The sequence below is a fragment of the Crinia signifera genome, chromosome 6 (genome assembly GCF_055691185.1).
Source record: "Crinia signifera chromosome 6, ASM5569118v1, whole genome shotgun sequence".
Lineage (NCBI taxonomy): Eukaryota > Metazoa > Chordata > Amphibia > Anura > Myobatrachidae > Crinia > Crinia signifera.
The window spans coordinates 113,884,325-113,907,798 of NC_139222.1; the positions used below are offsets into that span (position 1 = coordinate 113,884,325).

The window sequence follows — 23,474 nt, forward strand, 5'->3', positions numbered from 1 at the left end:
CTGGGAACAGGTGCTTCTGGTGCACCTGTTGTGGTAATTGTGGGGACAAGGCTGCTGCCAATATTGCTGGTGTTGGGGACCCAGCAGGGGGCAAGCATCGGCAGGTGCATACACACTTACCAATGTCTGCTCCGAGGTGAGCGACGGCAGATGGGCAGCAAGGGGAGCGACGGCTGTGCTGCCATCATTAACGATGACCTACCTCATCCTGACATGCTGGATGAGGGAAGGAGTCATTAACGATGCGCGGGAGTGCCTTGGCACATGCACAATTAACCTATAAATGTTTTGGTGTGTGTACATTGGCATTGCATACAAATCTGAATCAGGGGCTAGATCTTTTGGAAGTAGGCTTAATACCGGTGTCACATTTCCAGGAAAGTGACTGCCCACATACAGTGGATGTACCCATTTTGTGTGTCCAAACATTTTTTATTCCATCAAAGGGACTTTGGGAGTGTGGGCAGGTCCATGTCATGTCATCACGCGGTAGTCGCGGAATGCTCCTCTGGGAACCTTTTGAATGGCCAGGATATCTTTATTGGGCCTTATAGGACCTGCTGGGCCCTATGCATATTCCTATGTTGCATTGTGGAAAATCCGACAATGGTCCACAGGCAGTCCGCATGTATGGCCATTTCCACTGTGTTTTTTTTCTTTTTATATATTTATTGGGTTTTCTACAGAAAAAACATAAAAATTCCAGCGTGATACAACAATGGCAAAACAAACAAAAAAGAAAAAGGGAAAGTAGGAAAAGGGAGTAAAAGGTGGATGGATGGGGGGGGGGGGGGGGGAGCTAGAGAGCAAGATTTAACAACATTTTTGAGATTTACAAAATGCAGGCTATGCAAATTCACTATATAAAATTATTGAAAAACAACCAAAATATCCATCAGGGAGGAGAAAAGTATTCCGGCGCCAGATGTAATACTAAGTTGTCTATATGCCCACAACTCTATTCATTCAAAAATATTTTTACTGTAATAGACTATCCAAGGTTTCGATATATGGTCCCCACATTTTATAAAAAGTCTTAGCACCTTTTTCTAAATCAGCTAAAGTATTCTGTCTATCATAGTACACCAATTTAAGAAGAGTGATCTTCATTTCGCTAAGTGTATTAGAGTTCTTAGATATCCAGTATTTCAATATAATTTTCTTTGCGAGAGTGACAATAATAGTACAGACAGTTAATAAACATTTCTGAAAACCTCTATATAACCAAGGTTGGAAATTTGCATAAAGAAAGTATTGATAAAAATATGTATTTTGTTCCAGAACCTTCTGAATTTTCCACACTCCCAGATCTGGTGTATAAAGGTAGGTGAGCTACTAGACTCTAGCGCATTTCACACAATCAGCTCATGGTCCTTTGCTAAATTTATTATACAAGTCTTGGGAAACATATGCCCTATGATCAATTTTTGCATGCATCTCTTGCAATTGAGAAGACTGCAGTGTCTTCATAACTCAAAATGTTTTATTATCTGAGTGTGACAGTCTACAATGGGCACATCACATTCCCACGCTTCCTCCAGAGTTTGCCACATTTTGGAGGAGGACATCTGAAGCAATTCCAAGTATAAATACCTCGTCCTATATGTCATAGTTTTAAATAGTCTCAGAGGCTTCAGGATCACATCATTATTAGCAGTGGTTTCAGGAGGACGTGGTAAGGAAGTAATATAATGCCTAATCTGGATATATACGTAGAAGGATTGATGCGTGAGGTCAAATTTCTCTTGTAATTTCACAAATGGAAGCATTTTCCCCCCTGGATCAAATACATCCTCAGCAGTGCTTGTAGTGGAAGTTTTAAAGTGGGGGTATGGAAAAACGAACAATGTTGCTGTGCTCGCTCGTTATGGAGAAGTGGGTGTGGCCACTTGAAAGGGGGTCATAAGTGGGTGTGGTTATTCAAAAGGAGGCGTGTATTTAAGTGTAGTGTACCACAAAACATATATAACCCCTTATACACCACAATATTAGGACCCATTATACTATCTAGTATTAGTGCAACATTATTCTACACAGTATGAGCTAAAATTCAAGGACAGCAAGGACAAAGGGACAGGGAGAGTGACAGTAGGGACAGAGAGAGTGACAGCGGGGACACAGGGAAGGAGAGAGAGGGGCAGCGGGGACACTGGGAAGGAGAGAGAGGCAGCAGGGAAACGAAGACAGTGACAGTAGAGACAGGGAGAGTGACAATGACAGAGAGAGGGACAGAAAGAGGGACAGCAGGGATAGAGTGTGACAACATGGAGAGAGTGTGAAGACAGGGAGAGAATGACGACAGTGTGAGAGAGTGAGAGCAGGAACAGAGAGAGTGACAGTAGGGACAAGGAGAGGGACAGCAGGGTCATAGGGACAGAGAGAGAGTGACAATAAGGACATACAGTAGAGATAGAGAAAAGTAGCAGGTTAAGATTACCTAATGAGAAGCAGCGGTGCAGAGGAGGAGGCGGCAGCAGTGATCGATGGCAGCAGTGTGGAGGAGTCAGTGAAAGGCGACCGATGTGGGTGGATGTGTGGAGGAGGCGGCTGTGGTCATCTGCCTTAACAGAAAATCTGTGGTCGGCTGTGGATGCTGCGTCCAATCTACCTATAACAGGCATTTCAAATCTGCCGCAACGGGAAGTCAATCAGGAGTGGCTGCACAGCAGATTAGGACTGGCTACTGGTGCAAGAGCACCAATTAGTGTGTGAATAGTGCCACATTTTAAATTACAGCGGTGGAAGGGTTGTCAGTGCTCAAAGTGCCTGTGTGCCAAACTGGTGTATACTTCAAGCACTGTATTTATATTTATGTGCTGTATAGGCTACTGGGAAGGTGAAATGATATACTGAATGGTAGTGTCACGACTGGGGATTGGTGGACCCAGGAGTGACCTTGGTGGCTAGCGATCTACGAACGGAACCAGAACTCAGAGGCAGGTGGATATGATGAAGGAAGTTTATTGCACAATGGAAATATGGTACAGGTGATAACGTTAAGGAAAGATAAGTAACAGAGTCTGTAATAGTCTTTGCGGAATCTAGTGGAAATGACTGGAGCTGGGAGAAGTCACTAAGGGAATTGCACCGGACACTTGGTAGTTGTAGCTGCAGATGTAGAGGTATTGAGGACCTGAGGAACACAGGTGCTGGCAGCTGGAGGTGTACGTGTACTGGGGACCGGAGGTACACGGGTGCTGGCAGCTGGGACTGATGAAGATGGAGCACGGGTGCCGGAAGCACAGAGATGGTGCAGCAGAAGCACAGGTGCCGGAAGCACGGAGATGGTGCAGCAGAAGCACAGGTGCCGGAAGCACGGAGATGGTGCAGCAGAAGCACAGGGGCCGGAAGCACGGAGATGGTGCAGCAGAAGCACAGGGGCCGGAAGCACGGAGATGGTGCAGCAGAAGCACAGGTGCCGGAAGCACGGAGATGGTGCAGCAGAAGCACAGGTGCCGGAAGCACGGAGATGGTGCAGCAGAAGCACAGGTGCCGGAAGCACAGAATGGTTGTATCAGGAGCACAGGTGCCTGGGAGCACGGAGAGGATGCAGCAGGAGCACAGGTGCCTGGAAGGATGGAGAGGATGCAGAAGCACAGGTGCCTGGAAGCACGGAGTGGATGCAGCAGAAGCACAGGTGCCTGGAAGCACGGAGTGGATGCAGCAGAAGCACAGGTGCCTGGAAGCACGGAGTGGATGCAGCAGGAGCACAGATGCCTGGAAGCACGGAGGACTTGGGAGCCTGTTCAGAGAGAGCTTCAACAGCATGGAGCTTAGAAGCGACAATGCACAAGCAAGGTGTGCCTCCAGGTCTGAGAGGATAACCCCTTAGAGAAGCACTGATTGGGCAGCCGGGTGATTGGGATTAGCAAAACCTGGAACAGTCTCTGAATGAGGCCAACAGGGTAAATAGGGAGCTTTCATGATTCCACTCTACCAGTAACTATGGAGTTAATGGCTGAATTAGCACTCCCCCAGGTGCTCATCACTAGCACAGGCCCAGGACACATGATGGTCTAGCGCTCATGCGTCCCTCCAGATGTTGTGAAACTACAAATCCCAGCATGCCTTGCCACAGTTTTAACACTCCCTTATAGCAAAACTGTGGCAAGGCATGCTGGGATTTGTAGTTTCACAACATCTGGAGGGCCGCAGTTTGAGGACCCATGGTCTAGCTGCAGCAGGCTGGGATACACAGAACTGAACAGCAATTATGACAGACCAAAAAGAAAGAGTACAGGCAGGATTGTGATAGGTAGCCTATACAGCACAGGTCTTCAACCTGTGGCCTTCCAGATGTTGTGGAACTACATTTCCCAGCATGCCCTGACAGTTTTGGCATGCTCTTATAAGAAAAAATGTAGCAGTGCATATTGGAACATGTAGTTTCACAACATCTGGAGGGCCATAGGTTGTAGACCCATGCTATACAGGTACCAGCACACACTTACTAAATTGGCCATTTTTTTGTAAATCACAGAGCGGCTGGGCAAACTGGTAAAGGATGCACAGAGCCCGGGGAGGGGGCGAGAGTAGAGAAAGACACATATGCTGGCCAGCCGTGCTGGCAGTAGAGGAGATGAAGGGCAGCGGCCGGTGGTAAGGAGCGGAGCTGGTAGCACAGCGCTGGGCCGGGTAGAAGAGTGGGGAGGAAGGCAGAGATGATGGGCAGTGCCAGAGAGCAGAGCAGGCACTGCAGCACAGAAATAAGGCCAGCTGAGAGAGCGGGGGAGGAAGACACAGATGCCGGGCAGGAGATGAAGATCAGCAGCAGGGAGCATAGCGGGCAGCACAGTGCCGGGCTCACGGGCTGGGTAGGAGAGTGGGGAGGAAGACAGAGAAGACACATATGCTGGGCAGTAGAGGAGATGAAGATCAGCGGCAGTGCCAGAGAGCGGAGCGGGTATCACAGAGCAGAGGAGGACACATTCGGATCAGGTGGGAAAGACGGTAGGGGAGAGTATGCGCCACAGTGGATGGTGCTCCTCTGCTGCCCGGCATCTGTTTCACAAGCCCTCCTGCTCGCTGCTGGCCACAGTGATTGGGAATAAGGGAAATCTTTTTTTTTTTTTTTTTTTTAAGTATTCAGTGCTTGAAGTGCCGGCATACCATACCGTTATACCGACCCACTTCGAGCACTGATCCTCAGAGGTTTTTATGCCCTTTAATTGAGGACTATGAAAAATAATCATTTTTCATTCCTGATAGGAGGCCATTTCCACTCTTAAACCGTCTCTGCTTCAAGTGTTCCCTAAAAATTCACTTCTTGAGGAAGTTAGCAAATTCCAAAGCCACCCACTTACTTTTCTTAGCTTTGTCACTTGACTGACGCTTTTCTACATAGTTCACATAAAACATATTTTCTCTTTCTATACTGAAACAAACATTGTAGAGTGACTGGATCAGGGATGTCTTAACAGCATTGTAGGCCTTGGGAAAAGCTATATACTGGTGCTCCTACCTACACGTTCACTGGAATGATTGTAACTAACCCCCACAACACAACATACCCCTCCTACAGCCCGTACCATCTCTCCACATGTTTCCATACAGTGAATGTCTGTCTGCACTTTGATTGGTGTATAGCTCCAGTTATCTACCAATCAAAGTGCTGACAGCCATTCACTCTCTGGCTGCAGGCTAGGAGGCAGGTAGAGAATGCTGCCTAGCCACTCTGATTGTGTATAATTCACAATCATACTAGCTGGGCAGCATTCGATGCCTGTGTCCCAATTGAGGGGCCAGTGCGGCTGCCTAGAGTGCTCATTCATTAAGATAATCCTGGACTGGATCATATAGCTGACCAAGCACTTTTATATCCTCCAATATGGCTGTCCAAATATGTCATATAGGGAACTTAAATCCTATAGATATTAGATGTGAGCAAGAGCATATTACCGCTCTGTCGAAGATACACCTGCTGGAATTGAAGTGCTGAAGTGGAAGAATGGAAACTGAGCCTGACAATGGGCCTTATTTTAGTTCACTCTTTCTGACAAAATCCTTCTTAGATGGACAAAACCATGTGCACTGCAGGGGGACAGATGTAAAATGTGCAGAGAGAATTAGATTTGGGTGAGTTATTTTGTTTCTGGCTGCTTTATTTTTACACTGCAATATAGATCTCACTTTGAAGTAAAACCCCACCCAAATCTAATTCTCTCTGCACAAGTTACATCTGCCTCACCTGCAGTGCACATGGTTTTGTCCATCTAAGAAGAAATTTGTCAGAAAGAGTGAACCAAAATAAGGCCCATGTCTGATAGTTCTACTGTACAATTGTACATCGTATTCTATTGCTAGTTTGGATCCAATGATTACACTTTTTAATCAGTAAGCTTATTTGGGTGGCATAATCTTTGCCTTCTGTTACTGTTATTACTGTTATTGCATGTCACTTTTCTGGGTCATGATTACCTAAATTCACACCTGCAAACTTCTTTGTATGGTACTTTAGGAGGGGTCAGCAAGACAGGTGGTACAGGAGTGTGGTGCTACAGTCACTTAATTGTGGCTCAGCCCCTAACTATACCAAGCCACGTTTCATAGATAGCTAAAGCAGGGATTAAAGGACTGATTCAGATCTGTAAAGCTTCAGAGCCCGGCAATCAGGTAAATGCCGCCCCACGCCACCCCGCTAATGTCCTCAGCCCTCCCAACGCCCAGGCACTGTCTGTGTTTTCAGGGGCAAAAGTCAGCATGCCGCCCCTAAATGGCCACTGGCTGTCACTCACTGGCTTTGTTTGCACGGGTAACTCGCGCATGCGCCCAGCTACCGGGCACATGCGTGGTCATTCGACAATAACACTCCAAATCATATCTGAATCTGGCTCTAAGGGCCTAATGGGCCTGGAGCTGTAAATCTTCAAGTGCCTATTATGAGAAGTGGAGGAGGTGAGGCCAATGTCATGTAGACATATATAAATGACCAAAAATTGCATGAATGTGTAAAATAGGAATGCAATTTTAATACTAATACTAATAATTTATGGCCAACCATGTGACCAGCTGGTGTTTGTCTCGCCATCATCATGCTATTATGATAACGATCCTATTTGTATGTGGAGGCCTGGAGCTGCAGCTCCATCTACCCCATTGTTAATCTGGCCCTGGGTATGGGGGCCTCAATGAGTATGCCTACATGCACAACTAGGGTGGCCAATCCTGGGATCGGGATCGGCGGGATCCCGGGATTTGGCCCCCAAAACACCGTGATTTCAATCCCGGGATTGGAGATTCCAATCCCGGGATTTCGGGATTAGACTGCACATGCGCAGACACTGCCCGGCTTCTCCCATACCCGGAGAGCACTGCGCATCAGAGGTCACGCTGCACAGGCAGGCAGAGATCACGCCGCCCGCCCACCTAGCCAGCCCAAAGCAAGGCAGCAAGTAACTCCGCAGTCCCGCTCCCCGCCCCCTGGCTCCCGGCAGTATGAAGCCGCACTCCCGCCCGCCCACCTAGCCAGCAGCCACCCACCTTGCCAGCAAGCAGCAACCCGGGTCCCGGCAGTATGAAGCTGCCCACCCACCCCGCAACCCGGCCGAAAAGTAAGTAAATGCGGAGTGGCCAGGGCGTTTTTTTTATTAGGAAAGCCAATCCCAGGATCCCGGGAATCCAGAATCCCGGGATTTAAAAAATGCCCCGGGATTGGCTTCCCTATGCACAACACTGCATGAAAGGTCCGCAATCTATAAATATAAGATATTCTTAGAATCACCTTGGTTATGCAAATCCCATTCACCAGAAGACACCCATCTAGCTAGTTTTTTTGAAGGTAGAATGTTTAATATTGTTTCCCGATTTTTCTCTATCAAGAAGTCTAATATGGCCTCTGTACAGGTGGCTATAGACATCTACGGGTTAATAGGCTTCCCCTGCATTGACACTAGAGAAGACTCCATAAAAGATGGTGAAACATATTAATAATTCATTTTTAACATAGCTACATGATACACAATGATTTGTTTTAAACATAAGCAAAGTGTGCATAGCTGCCTCCAGTCTATTGATCAGCAGAGAATGATTGAGTGCCCCCCAAGGAGTGATTGAGTGCAGCTCATTATCCTGCTGCAAGAGTTACTCAATAACATGACCTGTGATCAAACTCTGCAGCCATCTGTAACCCTTAGCTGCGCTATGTTTATATCACATTTATTGAAGAGATCCAAGTGAATGCTACCATCATTTCTTAATGAAATGGTTGAAAGGTCAATATATGGTTGTAAAATTACTTCCTTAAAATCAACTTTTATAGCGTTTTTATAACTAAAGTGCTAGGTCAAATATTTTCTGGACAAATACATAAGGTAAACTTATTTTATTTACAGCTGTACAGTATCCCCATCGCTCCAATAGCGGCAACTCAACAAACAGATCCTGAAGGTAAGTACTAGGGTTAGGGCTAGGCATAGGGTGACCAACTCATCCCTTTAATCCGGGACACACATTAATTACACAGGTTCTGTGGCAGTTTAAAACCAGGTGAAATGGAGTCTTGAGGTGTGGCAGTTTAAAACCAGGTGAAAGCCAGCCACAGAACCTGTGTAATTAATATGTGTCCCGGATTAAAGGGATGAGTTGGTAACCCTAGCTAGGCATTAGGGGGGTTATGGTATATTGCAGACGGGTGAGGGTGGTCAAGGTTAAAGGCTGCATTAGGGGTGGGTTAGGATTGAGGATAGGGTTAAAATACTACTAGGATCCATATGGATAATAAACGTTGGACTGTTGCTGTTAGCCTTCTGACTGCCGGGATAGTGACTGCTCTAAAACGTTGTTTTTGTATGTCTGAGGTGTCTGTCTCATGTGGTGCACTTATGCTGCAAATAGCTCATGGCTAGCAATGGAGTTCATCCACGCTGTCCCTGCACAGTGTTCCTGGCATTATGTGGATATTCCTAACTGTTTCTCTCTACAGTGTTCCAATTCCACTGCACATCCTGACTCACAGACTAAATGCCAGTTCCCTCCAAAATGCCAGTATGGGCACTGCCATCTTCAATGAAGTCATCTGACTCTCCACAGCCAATGCAGAGTTTCCTCCTAGACCAGCTGATTGCAGCTTCCAATAAACATTCACTCTGTGCTATAAAGGGAAATTCCTTCCAAACCCAAGACAGCATTACTATGTTGCTTCTGCTGAAGTAACAGCTCTGTTGTAGTATCACTCACTGATATTATGGGCCTTATTCTAGTTCACTATTTCTGACAAAAACCTTCTTATAAGGACAAAACCATGTGCACTGCAGGTGGGGTAGCTGTTACTTGTGCAGAGAGAATTAGATTTGGGTGGGGTTTTTCTTTACAGTGAGATCTATATTGCAGTGTAAAAATAAAGCAGTCAATATTTTCCCTGCACTGAAACAAAATAACTCACCCAAATCTTATTCTCTCTGCACATTTTTCATATGCCCCCCTGCAGTGCACATGGTTTTGTCCATCTAAGAAGGATTTTGTCAGAGTGAACTAGAATAAGGCCCTATTTGTCTTCATGGCTCCAGTCTGTCCTAACCATTTTTTGTATCGCAAATAAGACCCAGTGTTGTTCGAGGTGCAAGTCTGGTTATTTAGGGAACATGTTCCTAGCAATATCAACCTGTCCCCAGCCTGGTTTCCTTGCCAATTTCAGTTATTTTCCATCTCCTGTCACTTTCCAGTTTCAGTTGCAATTTGGTTCCTGCCCAGTGACCTTCTTGTTCCAATGCAGTACTTGTTTGAAAATGTGACAGTTTGTAGTTACTACAGCTGTGCACCAGCTAGGCGATTTGGAAAACATGGATCGTCGATAGATCTCGAGGACCGTTTTGGCCACCAATGCTCTAAAGTAAACCCTTCTAAAGAAAATACATGATTATCAAAATGTCCTATTTTACCTTTGTTTTCAAAATGTGTACACTGGGTGGCATTGTTTTACAAGAATGCCCTTTGAACAAGGATTAGGACAGAACCTATTCACATACCTCCCAACATGACCCTCTCCAGGAGGGACACAATGCTCTGTGTCTGGACTTCCCTGGTAATGTATGATTGCCATCACCTTTGATGAAACTCCGTTCTTATCAATTTACCTGTTTAAAACAGGTGATGGCAATCCTGCATTAAGAGGAAAGTACAGAAACAGAGCATTCTGTCCCTCCTGGAGAGGGTCATGTTGGGAGATATGTATTCATATACATTTCTATGCAGGTCAAAACAAGCTGGTTTATTACACTCTCAAGCCGAACACCTGTATAACATCAAGAGGGGTTTAGCCACACACAGTGTCTCAGAACATTACCAAAAAATTCACAACAAGGACCCATCAGGACTAAAATATATGGCAATTGAAAGAATTACTCCTCACTGGCGTGGAGGTGACATGCCGACAGAACTGAAGAAAAAATAAACTAAGTGGATATATGAATTAAAAACATTAACACCAGCGGGCCTAAATGTAGACATAGAACTGAATGCCTTTCTATGAAAGTAATCTATATTCTCCATTCTTGCTTTTTTGCACAAAATACCCCTCAAAAAACAATAAACATTTTTCAAGCTCCATCACATAACAATGAGCCATGTGCTTGCCGCCCTTTTTCCCTTTCCCTATGACCACTTCCCCAAATCCATGTTCACTTCCTCCCAAAGGAACAAAGTTTTTGTCCGTTTCAATCTTTTAAATAAAGTTTTTTAAGTATAAATAGGAGGAACTAACACCACTCCATTTTCCTTGACAAAGAGTTATCACTCGAAACGCGTTGGAGGTGTGCGCCGGGAGTCCCATACCGATACCGGAAATACCCGATCCGAACTTTCGGCCTCACTACAGCGGAGCATCGCGGCAACAGGGAGACAGAAGACGCAGAAAAAAACATCAGACGGACGCTGCACTGACCCAAGAAGAAGATACCAAGGTATTGTAGGGAAAGTGTAGCTAGACGCCGCCACTGCGTGTCCCCGGAACCGCCTGCCCGCATCCTCACAAAACAAGCCACGGAAGGGCTGTAAACAAACAAACAGGCTTTTTAAAGCCCAAGTATTTTACATATTTACCCTATCCCTCCCTCCCTGTCCCTCCCTTTTTTCTCCACAGGCAAGCACATCATTGTTCCATTATCGTTTTATTATTGTTTATAGCACAAGCGCTCCCTTCTTCCTTTTACCAAACTTATTACACTCTCCATTATTACACTTTACATTTATTACACAAACACAGTGACACAGTGAAAAAATAACTTGTGGCAGTATGGATAGAGTTCGGCAGGGTAGCTGAATGTGACAGGGGGCCAGATTCTCTAAGCTTGAAAAGTGATAAAATGGAGAGTGATAAACAGCCAGGCAATCAGCTCCTACCTGCCATGTCACAGACTGTGTTTGAACAATGTCAGACAGGAGCTGATTGGCTGGCTGGTTATCACTCTCCGTTTTATCACTTTTAAAGCTTAGAGAATCTGGCCCAGAACCTGAACTGAGCTCACTGTTTGAAATGCTTTACAAGCATCTCTTCTGCAAAAAAAGATGTTTCTTTACCAGTTTTTGATAAGGCAGTTTAGCATCCAATGCAATTTGGGGACATAGTGAACAGTAACAGTAGAAATCAAAGCATGGCCATAGGAGCCTGCAGTAGCTTGTGGCAGTATGGAAAGAGTTCAGCAGTGTAGCTGAACATGACTGCACCTGAATGTCTCGGCCACAAAAAAGTTTTCTTTGCAGTGTGTATTGAAATAGACCATAAAACTCCTGCATAAAATTAAGTAACAGCATTTGTAAAACGTGTACACCTTGTTTCTTAGTGGGAACCAACCCCAAGGAAAGAGCATTTTCATTGACTGTAGTTGTCCTGGGTGCTGAAACAGCAGAGATAAGGCTAATATTTTATTATGTTGATATTTAACAGCATAGTGAAGGCTAGTGTTTTATTATGTTGATATTAATAGTTACAAAAAGGGCATTTTAAACAGACCTGCAGCCATGTTTCCATGTGGAAGGTAAAGCGAAAATGATGGCATTTGTACACATAGGCGTGCGCAGACCATTTCATTAGGGGGGGGGGGGGGTGTTTATCACCACCTACAGAGCATGTCTATCACTGCCTACTGGACATCAATGCAAACTAAATATGAGGTGACTTATTTATGTATATGGGCTTCAGAATAAATTATTCCACCACACACATACACCAGAAATGGGAACAGTGTTCACTGAAGGCTTGCTGAAAAAATGTACACTGTAATTCCCATTACACATAATGCCACACACCATAATGCCCATTACACATAATGCCAAATACCGTAATGCCCATTACACATAATACCAACACTGTAATGGTCATTAAACACAATGCCATACACCGTAATGCTCATTACACATAATGCCACACACCATTATTCCCATTAAACATAATACCACACACCGTAATGCCCATTTCACATACTGCCACACACCATAATGCCCATTATGCATAATGCCACACACCATAATGCCCATTTCACATTATGCCACACGCCGTAATGCCCATTAAACATGCCTAGAGGATTACATGCTCATTGCTCAGGGGGGATTTACATGCTCTTTGCCAAGGGGAAGTTACATGTTCATTGCTAGGGGAAAATACATGACCGTTTCTATGGAGTGCTACATTGTAATTGCTGGGGCGGGTGGGGGTGGGGGGGGGGTGTACATGCTCGTTGCACAGGGGGTACCATTCAAACAGCGCACCGGCGCTTCCGGGTAGCGCTGGCCGCGCTGTTATTCTTTGACAAACACTAGAGGTATGGCAGTACTTGGCAGTCTCCTTGAAGCAGGTGGCCTGTTTTGGAGGGGGTATCGCCTTCCACCTGTGGGCAAGTGGCACGAAAGCCTGGAGAAGGCGGCTGCTCAAGGAGGAGGAGGTATTGGCAATGTTGTGCTGGCCATTAGGGCACCCCCGGCACCCCCCGTGTGCACACCGATGCGTGTACAGAATGTTGGGAGTCCCCCTGTTACCACTGAATAGACTAAAAATATCACTAAAAATCCACAAAAAAAAATCATTTTCTACTTTGAACAAGTGGTAAACAGAAATATGTCATAAAGATCCTGCTCTCAGGGCACTTCCTTCCTAATTTATACATAATAATGTGCCTCAGAATAATACCACTAATAATGTATAATTACATTAAGATACTGTAATACATCACATTTCTCTAGCAGTACAGATCTGCACTAACAGACGTTACCAACATGTAATCCGCCTGTGACAGGGTGACAATCCTCTTATTTTGCCATGATCCTCTTCATCAGATTACAAAGCAGTTTATCCTGATAGCTTCTGGATTATCACAAGTGGCGATTTGCTGAATGTTTCACTGTTAAATCTTTGGGAATGTGGACATCTCTGGATTATGTAACATGATTGTACTCGATTTTAATCCGGTGATGCGATAAGGGTCGTTGTCCACTAGATGTCGCCAGAATGACAGACATGAGGACTCTGAGGCTAACGCTTTTTGATAATGAGAGTTTTTTGGTCCTCGCATGTGCCTGTAGAGGTGGCAAACTTGAATACGGACATACTGTAGTGTCCTTATCTATAAACTGGGGGAGTAGAAAGTGCAGCAGGGAGCCGGCAGCTGGTGAGTTACAGATAGGCGGCATGTGGCTTCCTTCATGTTGTGTCATTACACGTTGTTGCACACCGTGGTAGGAAATGCTGCGGTTAGTAGTAGCATAAATGCTCCAGCATATGGGGTCTATTAGCCTGACTGCAGTAAGTGATGTGAGCGAGATGTACAGTGTGACAGGCCGCTGTGTTTAGTTTTATGTTGATATATACATTTTCCATGATGTACAGTGATAGTCTGGCACTGAATGATTTGAGGCTCTCCTAACATTACACAAAAAACGCTCTGTATTTTATTGCTCATGTAATAAGTGTTTGCTGTTGCAGAAGTACTGATATATATCTGGTAGTATACAGAATACAGGTGCTGAAATGCACATGCTGAGCAGGGTGCACTAATCCGTTTACTTGCCACCAGTTTTTAATGAAGATGCTTATGTGGGCAGCATGAATGGTGTAATAGTAAGCATTACCGCCTCAGCGCTGTTGTCATGTGTTCGCATCCCACCATGGCACTAACTGCGTGGAGTTTGTATATTCTCCCCATGCTTGCGTGGGTTTCCTCCTGGTACTCCGGTTCCTCCCACAGTCCATAAATATACTAGTAGCTTAATTGTCTCCCAACAAAATGAACCCTAGAATAAATGAAGTTGTGTGCGTGTACATGTGGTAGGGAATATAAGAAGAGCTTGGGGGATGTAGCTGGCAGGGCATTTCACCGCCTACAACTGTGGTCCTGTGCGCAGAAAACTTGGTGTCTGCATCTCAGTACATCTGTGACTGATGCTGCTACTGACCGTTGGGGTGCCTTAATTCAATTTCAGGTGGCAGCAGTATTAGCAGATTTTCCGAGGTACATATGGGTTTACAATTTATATTGCATTCGCATACAACTGAATCAGGCCTATTGGCCCTATCATTGGATGTACCAATCAAATAGAAAACTGTCCAGTGGTCCTGATCCCCTCTGTGTATTTATATTCCAGGTCACTAAAGGCTGAGTGCTTTTGTACAGTTTCTGATGCTTATTCTCGATCAGACACCTCTAGTACACATTAACACATTCTGCCGTAACTGCATCACACTGTGTTTTTTCTTATTTCTCTCACAGTTTTTGCTAATGTGTTAATGTGTAATGAATGGAAGTGGGTCGCATTAACAACACTTGCCTGATAGGAGTAGCTTGATGAATTTCAACAGTAGTAAGCAAGTTGCGGTTGTACGACAGTAGTGATGCTTGCAGATTAATGATGCATTTGCTGGAGCACAGGTGTCGTTATTACTGACTACACAGATGGTTCTAATTATTTCACTTGTCAATCTAGGTAAAGGTGCATACACACGTACAGATTTTTCAGTCTGATCTATCTGGTGGGAACAAAAACCTGGCAATGTATGGGAGCAAATGACAATCAATAAATTGTTCACAAACACTTGAAAACAGACAGTGATCAGTCAGACAAATTGTTTAAATCATTCTGATATAACAAATTTATCAAAGAATACTGTATATTTTTTTTCGGTTTTCCTGCATTTGGGTGGAAATTTTTAATTGTCATTTGCTCCCATACATTTCCAGGTTTTTGTTCCCACCAGATAGATCAGACAGAAAAATCTGTACGTGTGTACGTACCTTTACATTTATTATACCGGGCAGGTATAGCACTTCCATTTTCACCTCTTTACCGAGGCGAAGCTGGAAGCCACACCAACAAGATTTATTAACATTTTGTCTGCTGTAGCAGGGGAGAGAAACACCCCTCACCCCTCAGATGACCCCCTCTAGTACAATGAATGAGCTTAAGGCCCCCATACACTAGCGTGACTTGTCCTTAGGACAAGTCGCCCCCGGCTTCCCCGGCTGCTCCCCGGGGGAGCTTGATTAGATTGGCACTTGATGTGCCATTTTTTACATGCGATAAATCGTCTCGATTTATCACATGTAAAAAACCCGGGGAGCAGGGGGGGGGGGGGGGCTACAGAGCAGGGCTGCTGGGGGGGCTGCGGGGGACACAGGCGGCATAGAGCCGGGCAGAGGGAGCCGGGAGCTGTCAGTGCTAGAAAAAAAAGCCTATACAATGAATGGGCAGCCTGTGATTGGCTGAGCGCTCTCTCAGCCAATTGCTGACTGGCTGAGAGAGCGCTCAGCCAATCACAGGCCGCCCATTCATTGTATGGGCTTTTTTTTTTATTCAGTACTGACAGCTCCCGGCTCCCCCTGCCCTGCTCTATGCCGCCTGTGTCCCCCGCAGCATCCCCAGCCCCCCCTGCTCCCTCCACCGCCGCGCCGCCCCACTAGGTCCCAAGTCGGGTGGTCGGACGTGCAGCAGGTCCGACCACCCGACGCAGATCCGATGCGCACGGGACCGCGCATCGGATCTGAGGGGACATCAAAACTAGCCGATTTTGGTCCGATTTCGGCCAGATCCGACTGATCTGGCCGAAATCTGACCAAAATCGGCTAGTTATACAGGGGTGGGGTCCTGGGGTGCACACCAATTGAGAGGTGCGACCCTGCGGAGACCTTTCAGTAGAACTGCATACAAAGTCAAAGGTGCAGGTGCACAAATTAAACTCCCAATTTAAAAATTTTGCAATAAAATTTTGCATTTTTAGCGAGGTTCTTCGCTTATTTATGGCCATAAGTAACGGCTTGCCCACCGCGTCCAAAATCGGCTAGTGTATGGGGGCCTTTAGTGCTGGAGCACTGTGTCTTTCTCCCTGATTGGCTCCTCTGGGCATGTGCAAGATCTCCTATGTAACCCAGAACTAGCAGTTGGGGACAATTCTATCCTTGCTGTGGAGATAGGGCAGTGTCCTATCTTTTAGATAGCAGTGCTGATATAGACATGCATCACTCTCCGTTACATTAATAAATTTGTGTGTGTGGGGAGAGGGTCATAAATTTGTCATAACATTAAATTAATTTAATAAAATGAACTAAAGAAAATCCAAACTGCTTAGGCAGTAATTTACAGCAGCTAATGGATCATCCACAAGTGATTTAATTAGCCCTGATTAGTGGCACTTCTCTGTTATGCTTTTAGTGGTGAGGCATTCAATGCATAATCCACAACAAGCAGCCCCCAGAGGCCTGTTTCTGAGCGATAAAGCATGGATCTGGGAAATTAATCCGAAAACCAGCTGTTCTCGACCAAAAACAGGTAATTTACCGCTTGGTGAAAAAAGGGATACCATTGGGCTATTTTTCCCGTTTTTTTTGATCTGGGGCAAATTGCAGCATAAAACTGGATACAAGCCATAGTGTGATGGCAGGTTTACCAAGTGATTGGATATTGTGTACCAGGGTTGGCTGGTTTAAATAATAATAATAATAATAATAATAATAATAAAAATATGCTGTGATTTAACCCTTTGAGTGCTAAGTGAATTTGTCAAAAAATTTTAGAAAATTGCCAAGCAAACATTTTTATTCATCATAATGGCCTGTAATGTTTACCTTACATTGAAATTATTATAATCACATTTTGTATTTGAATTTATATAACAAATGTGAGCGGAGCTCGCAATTTTAGCTGACATTTTGATCATCTCTCACAGAGCTGTTGGCACTCAAAGGTTTAAGGTATGGCACAGTGATGTCTTTAAAAATAAAATAAGAACTATTATTTATGTGGCCTTCATTTTAGTGAAATTTGTTTGGAAAATGGGCCAAACCATGTGCACTACAGGTGGAGCAGATGTAACCTGTGCAGAGAGTTAAATTTGGGTGGGGTGTGCTGAAACTGAAATCCAAATTCCAGTGTAAAAATAATGCAGTCAGTATTTACCCTGCACAGAAACAAAATAACTCACACAAATCTAACTCTCTCTATACATGTTACATTTGCCCCACCTGCAGTGCACATGGTTTTGCACATTTTCCAAACAGGCCCAAAATGCAGTAAATTCTCAATCACATACACAACCGAGAAAAATAAACAGTGAACCAGATTGGAGAGGTACTAAATCTGCCTAAAATCAGCTAATACTCCACAAACTCCTGCTCTAATGGTGTGTACACACTTGTACAATGTGCTTGAGATTTTGACTATATAGTCAAAATTGCATCGGGGTCGCATGCAGATCGCATGGGTTTTTACCCTTGCGATCCCGATTAGAGATGTGCAGGCTCTGATTTCAAAGCAGGATCTTATTGGCTATCAACTGTCATGTGATTTGGGATAGCCAATAAGATCCTGCTTTGAAATCAGAGTAAATCAGAACCTGCACATCTCTAATCCTGATGCGCGCTCCTTTATCGCAGGCAGAAAGTCTTGGCTGCATAGAATATATAGTGCATATCTGCACTACATAGTCCAAATTGTATGCAGATCGCATGCTTCCATGCGATCCTGATGCGATCTGATCGCATTGGGATCGCGTCGCAAGCCAAATCGAGAGTGTGTACACACCATTACATTCCTATAGGACATGAGAGCCACAATCTCTTTCTTGAAGGGTAAACAGAGGCAATACACAGTGAAACACCTCATTGTTTAATCTCCTTCAAGTTTATTTCATTTCAGATTATTGAGTTTTGGTTATTTAAAACTAAATGGTTCTCCAGCCTTTCAGCTCACAACTGTCATTTTTCAAAACACATGGATTGAGTGGATTGGCTGGAGCACCAATTATCATACACTATGGGCCATATTCAAATTATTTCACAACAGCAGCCACCAGCGTGTGCCCAACAAAGCTATTGAAGTGAACATGTGGATCCGCAGCAAATTCACCCCTCCACCCTGTTTTTGCCTGTGCTGGATTTGGCACCCAGATGAAAAATCAGTACGCAGTTTGAATATGGAGAATTTTATTTGCATAAACAAAAGGCGAAAATTAATGATTTCCTCTACCTCCCCCATAGCAGCCAACACCTGTGGGTTATCTCCCTTCTAGGTAGTACTTGGAAAGGAAAAAAGACATCCGGCCCCTATATAAGGCTCCTCCTCCTGGGCCTCCTTGTCTTTTTTCCTTTCCAGCAGGGTAGTGCGTGGATACAGCAGGTGAAAAGTCTGCAGGAAAGGTGTTTGGCTTACCCCAGCATTAGGACTGATCCCGACGACGCCTAGAGCGCTCCGGCGGGATGGAGAAGGTGATGCCGGCCTTCTGAGGTCTGGAGTACCTCGGGTGCTGCATGCCGCTTCCTAGAGGAGTAGGCTACACGCGGCGGCGTCCTCAGGCGGCACGGGAGCTTACAGTACGTGAAACCGGACGGACGTCATAGATGACGCGGCGGCACACGGAAGCGCCGGAGCGAGACACTGTGTGGCTGCTGGAAGTGCGCTGACGCCGGGACAAACCTATACCCCATACAGTCGGCAGAAAAGTGAGTACGACTGGTGTCCCTGCGTGGACATTTAAAACGGCATACGGAAATTATGCGGTGGCTAATGTTAGTATGTTTGTTAGCAGGGTAATTGCTATAATTATGGAGGAAGAAAAACGGCCAGTCGCAAAAAAATCGGGGTAAGCCAGATATAAGTATGTCATGTATGGGGTGTTGCTAAGATTAGCTAAACACTCGGTGTGTTTTTTGCTACAGGTCAGACTCCTGTAAGGATAAAGGGGACCTTAAAGCAAAGCACAAAAAACTGCACGTTGCTTGATGTGCACTAAAGACTTGCCGGATAATAATATTGGCAGTGTATGTGAGCAGTGTAAATCACCTCGAATACCCCTAGCCCAAATGACGGGACTAGTGGATATGCTCAGAGTTGCCCTGACTGACACATTTGTAACCAAAGAAGATTTGGTGAAAGCTACAAGCAAGAGAAGCAGATCTGTAGTGAGTGAGGAGTCTGCAGGTTCAGCAGATGAGTTAGGGGCAGGAGCTCTGGTGGATGAGGATGAGGTGATAGCAGATAAATCAGACTCAGATTTTAACCCTAATATGGTCGAAAATCTCATATTGTTAATACATAAGTCTTTGGAGATAGAAGATAAGCAGGAAGATATCTTACCACAAGATCTTCTGTTCAAAGATAAGAAGAAAAAGGTAAAGTCTTTTCCACTATCGCAGTCCCTTAAGGAAGGAGTTACAGAAGAATGGAAGCATCCAGATAAAAAGGTCTCAGTACCTTTAAAAATAAACAAGATGTACCCATTCCAAAGTGACCAGGTTTCGACATGGGAAGAACTACCTAAGGTAGATGCTGCGATAGCTAGAATTTCAAAAAAGACAACACTTCCCTTAGAAGATGCAAATATTTTTAAAGATCCTATGGAGCGAAGAATAGAGCTAGGTTTAAGGAAACAGCACTTGACCACAGGAGCAGCCTTAAAACCAGCAGCATCCATGGCTATAACAGCAAGGGTCCTTAGGGGATGGTGTCAACAGTTGGAAGCCGACTTACTGGACGGGATTAAGAGAGCTGAAATATTAAAAGGTGTACAGAATATGCAATTAGCAATAGAGTTTCTTTGTGAGGCTTCTATGGACTCCGTGAGGTTGGCAGCAAGGGCAAATGCCACAGCAGCAGTGGTGAGACGGGCGCTTTGGCTCAAACCGTGGGCAGCTGATGTGCAATCTAAAAATAAACTGCTGACACTGCCATTCCAAGGCGATTATTTATTTGGAGCTCAGCTAGACGAGATAACAAAAATCTCGGGAGGAAAATCGGTATGGTTACCCCAAGACAGACCGACTAAAAAAGGTCCTAATAATAAACCATTTAAATATCAATCACAGGATTATAAGGACGCTAGGGCTTATCGCCCAGGCAGAGGGTACAGGAGAGGAAGTTGGTCTTCGAGATCTAATTTTCGTGGCCAAAGAGGAAGAGAAAATAGATTTTTCTCAAAACAAAATACTCAATGACGCCAGACCACAGACTGTGGGGGCCAGGTTGCTTTACTTCGCAAAGGTTTGGGAAGATTCTACGTCGGACAAATGGGTTAGAGAAATTGTAACAGAAGGTTACAAAATAGAATTCAAAAACAGGCCAGGAATTTTTTTTACAGAATCTCCAGTACCCAAAGACAAAGCGGAAAGAGAAGCTTTACTATCAAGCCTCCAGGTCATGATACAACAACAACATGGTTGTGAGAGTACAGGAAGCCCAAATAGGAGAAGGCTGGTACTCCCATTTTTTTGTAGTGAAAAAAGCATTGGGCGGATTCAGAACAATATTAAATCTGAGAAGATTAAACCGGTTCATTCACGTAAGAGCATTCAAAATGGAATCGGTGAGGACAATCTTACCAGACTTAAGACAGGACATGTTCATGACAGCTATCGATTTAAAAGATGCTTATCTTCACGAACCAATTTATTTAGGACACCAAAAGTTTCTGCGTTTCTCCATCAACGGGATAAGTTATCAGTTCACGGCACTTCCGTTTGGACTGGCAACCTCCCCAAGAACTTTTAAACCAAGGTCCTGGTAGTAGTAATAGCAGTACTCAGGAGACAGGGAATAATGTTGTGGCCTTATCTAGACGATATACTGATTGTAGCAAGGTCAATGGAACAGGCAGTGGAACATACACAGAAGGTGTTGGAATGCCTATCATACCATGGTTGGCTGATAAATTTGCAGAAAAGCAAGCTGGTTCCGTCAAACCAAAGAGACTATTTGGGAGTGACGCTAGACACGAGGTTAATGAAAGTGAAATTAACCGAGGAGAGGAAACAGAAGCTATTGCGCTTCTTAAAATCGATGATAAAGAAATCGGTGGTGTCCTCAGAAATGTGTATGAAAGCCCTGGGTCTGATGTCGGCAGCACTAGAGACCATACCCTGGTCGAGGTTCCATATGAGGAAAATGCAGAACTGTTTCCTGTCCCAGTGGGATGGGGACAGCAAAAACCTAACGCAAAGAATTGTGTTGTCAAAGAGAGCAATGGAAGATTTAAAATGGTGGTCGGATGTAAACCGATTGGAGAGCGGAAAATCTTTTGCGGTAATAGAACAAATTGTAGTAACTACAGATGCCAGCCAGACAGGCTGGGGGGCGACATGTGGTCGACATCTAACGCAAGGGCTGTGGCCAGAAAAATTTCAAGCAGCACACTCAAATTTGAGAGAAATGCAAGCAGTGTATCTAGCATGCAAAAACTTCGACCATATTCTAAAAGACAAAGAAGCGGTGATCCGTTCAGACAACAGCACAGTAGTGGCCTACATAAACAGGCAAGGGCTCACAAGGAGCCAGCATATGATGAGGGAAACAGAAAAGTTGTTAGTTTGGGCCGAAAACAATGTAAAAAGCATGGTGGCGATATTCCTGGCAGGGAAGGAGAACGTCCTGGCAGATGGGCTCAGCAGGACCACATGTGTTCCAGGAGAATGGGGTCTGAACAGGGTGGTCTTCGAATCCCTGGTGGAGATGTGGGGACTCCCAGAGGTAGACCTGATGGCCACAAAAGAAAACAGAAAAGTCCCGAGGTACTTCTCAAGGTTCAAGGAGCAACAGGCAACTCAAGTAGACGCCCTGACCTGCAGTTGGCCAACGGGGCTTGCATATGCTTTCCCACCTCTTCCAATGATACCAAGATTTCTGAGGAAAATGCAAAAGGAGAAAGCAGTAGTAATAGCGGTGCTGCCTTATTGGCCAAGGAGGCCTTGGTTTCCGAAGTTACTTCAGATGGCAATAGACAAACCCTGGAAGCTCCCACAGTTACTGGACTTGCTGATACAGGGGAAAGTTCAGTGTCCACAACCAGAGTCGTGGAACTTGACGGCGTGGCTGTTGAGGCCGGAAATTTAAGAAGAAAGGGGTTCTCATGTAAAGTGATTGCCACTTTGCTGAAGGCAAGGAAGGAGTCTACCTCGAAGGCATACTATAAAGTCTGGAAGAAGTATAGCTCTTGGTGCGTGGAAAAGAAGCAATCACCAGGGGAAATTCTGGGAATACTGGAATTCTTACAGGAAGGCTTAGAAAAACGGTTGTCACTTAGCACAATAAAGGTACAGATTTCAGCATTGGCAGCTATGCTAGACCAAGATATAGCTGAAAACAAGTACGTTAGAAGGTTTATACAAGCGGCAAAAAAGTTAAGACCAACTTTTAAAAATCCCTTGGCACCGTGGGACCTGAATATGGTTCTAAAGGCCCTTATGGACGAACCCTTTGAACCTTTAACAGAGATTCCATTAAAATATTTAAACTGGAAAGTAGCCTTCCTGGTGGCCATAAGGGTGTCCGAAATCCAGGCGTTATGGGCGGAGGAACCCTTCCTGAACTTTTTCGAAAGTAAGGGGGTGTTACGCACAAACCCACAGTTTTTCTACCTAAAGTAGTTTCAAATTTTCATGTAAATCAGGAGATAGTACTTCCGTCCCTCTGTGCAAATCCCGTGAATGAGAAAGAAAGAAGATTAAACACGTTAGACCTAGTGAGAGCTCTTAAAGTGTATGTAGAGAGAACAAAGGATCTTAGAAAGGCAAAGAATCTATTTGTCCTGTCAGAGGGATGTAGAAAAGGATCTGGAGCTTCAAAGCTGACACTCGCCAGATGGATCAGGAACTGTATTCTGGAGGCATACAAGTTAAATAACCAGGTGTTACCAAGTGGGTTAAAAGCACATTCGACAAGAGCACTAGCCACATCCTGGGCAGAAAAAGGAGAGGCGTCAATTACAGACTGTTGTATGATTGGAGGAAACCCACCCGGATAAGTACTGCTCGGGTACCTCCCACAGGTGTTGGCTGCCATGGGGGAGGTAGAGGAAATATCAGATTCTTACCTGATAATTTGTTTTCCTCTACTCCACCATGGCAGCATATTTCCCGACCCTGTGTTGTTAGATTGTTGTTGTGCAATAACTGTTAGTTTATATTTAAGCTGGAGAAGTAAAGACAAGGAGGCCCAGGAGGAGGAGCCTTATATAGGGGCCGGATGTCTTTTTTTTCCTTTCCAAATACTACCCAGAAGGGAGATAACCC

The 23,474-nt window shown here is 44.8% G+C and overlaps 1 protein-coding gene across 1 annotated transcript in view; it reads left to right on the forward strand.

Annotated features, from left to right (window-relative positions):
* The first annotated feature begins 13,445 nt into the window (after nucleotides 1–13,445).
* Nucleotides 13,446–23,474, forward strand: part of LOC146008000 (chloride channel CLIC-like protein 1) — a 338,327-nt gene continuing 328,298 nt past the window's right edge. The window contains exon 1 of the mRNA XM_083146841.1: nucleotides 13,446–13,595. The gene's annotated coding sequence lies outside the window, so the exon portion shown is untranslated. The remainder of the gene's footprint in view (nucleotides 13,596–23,474) is intronic.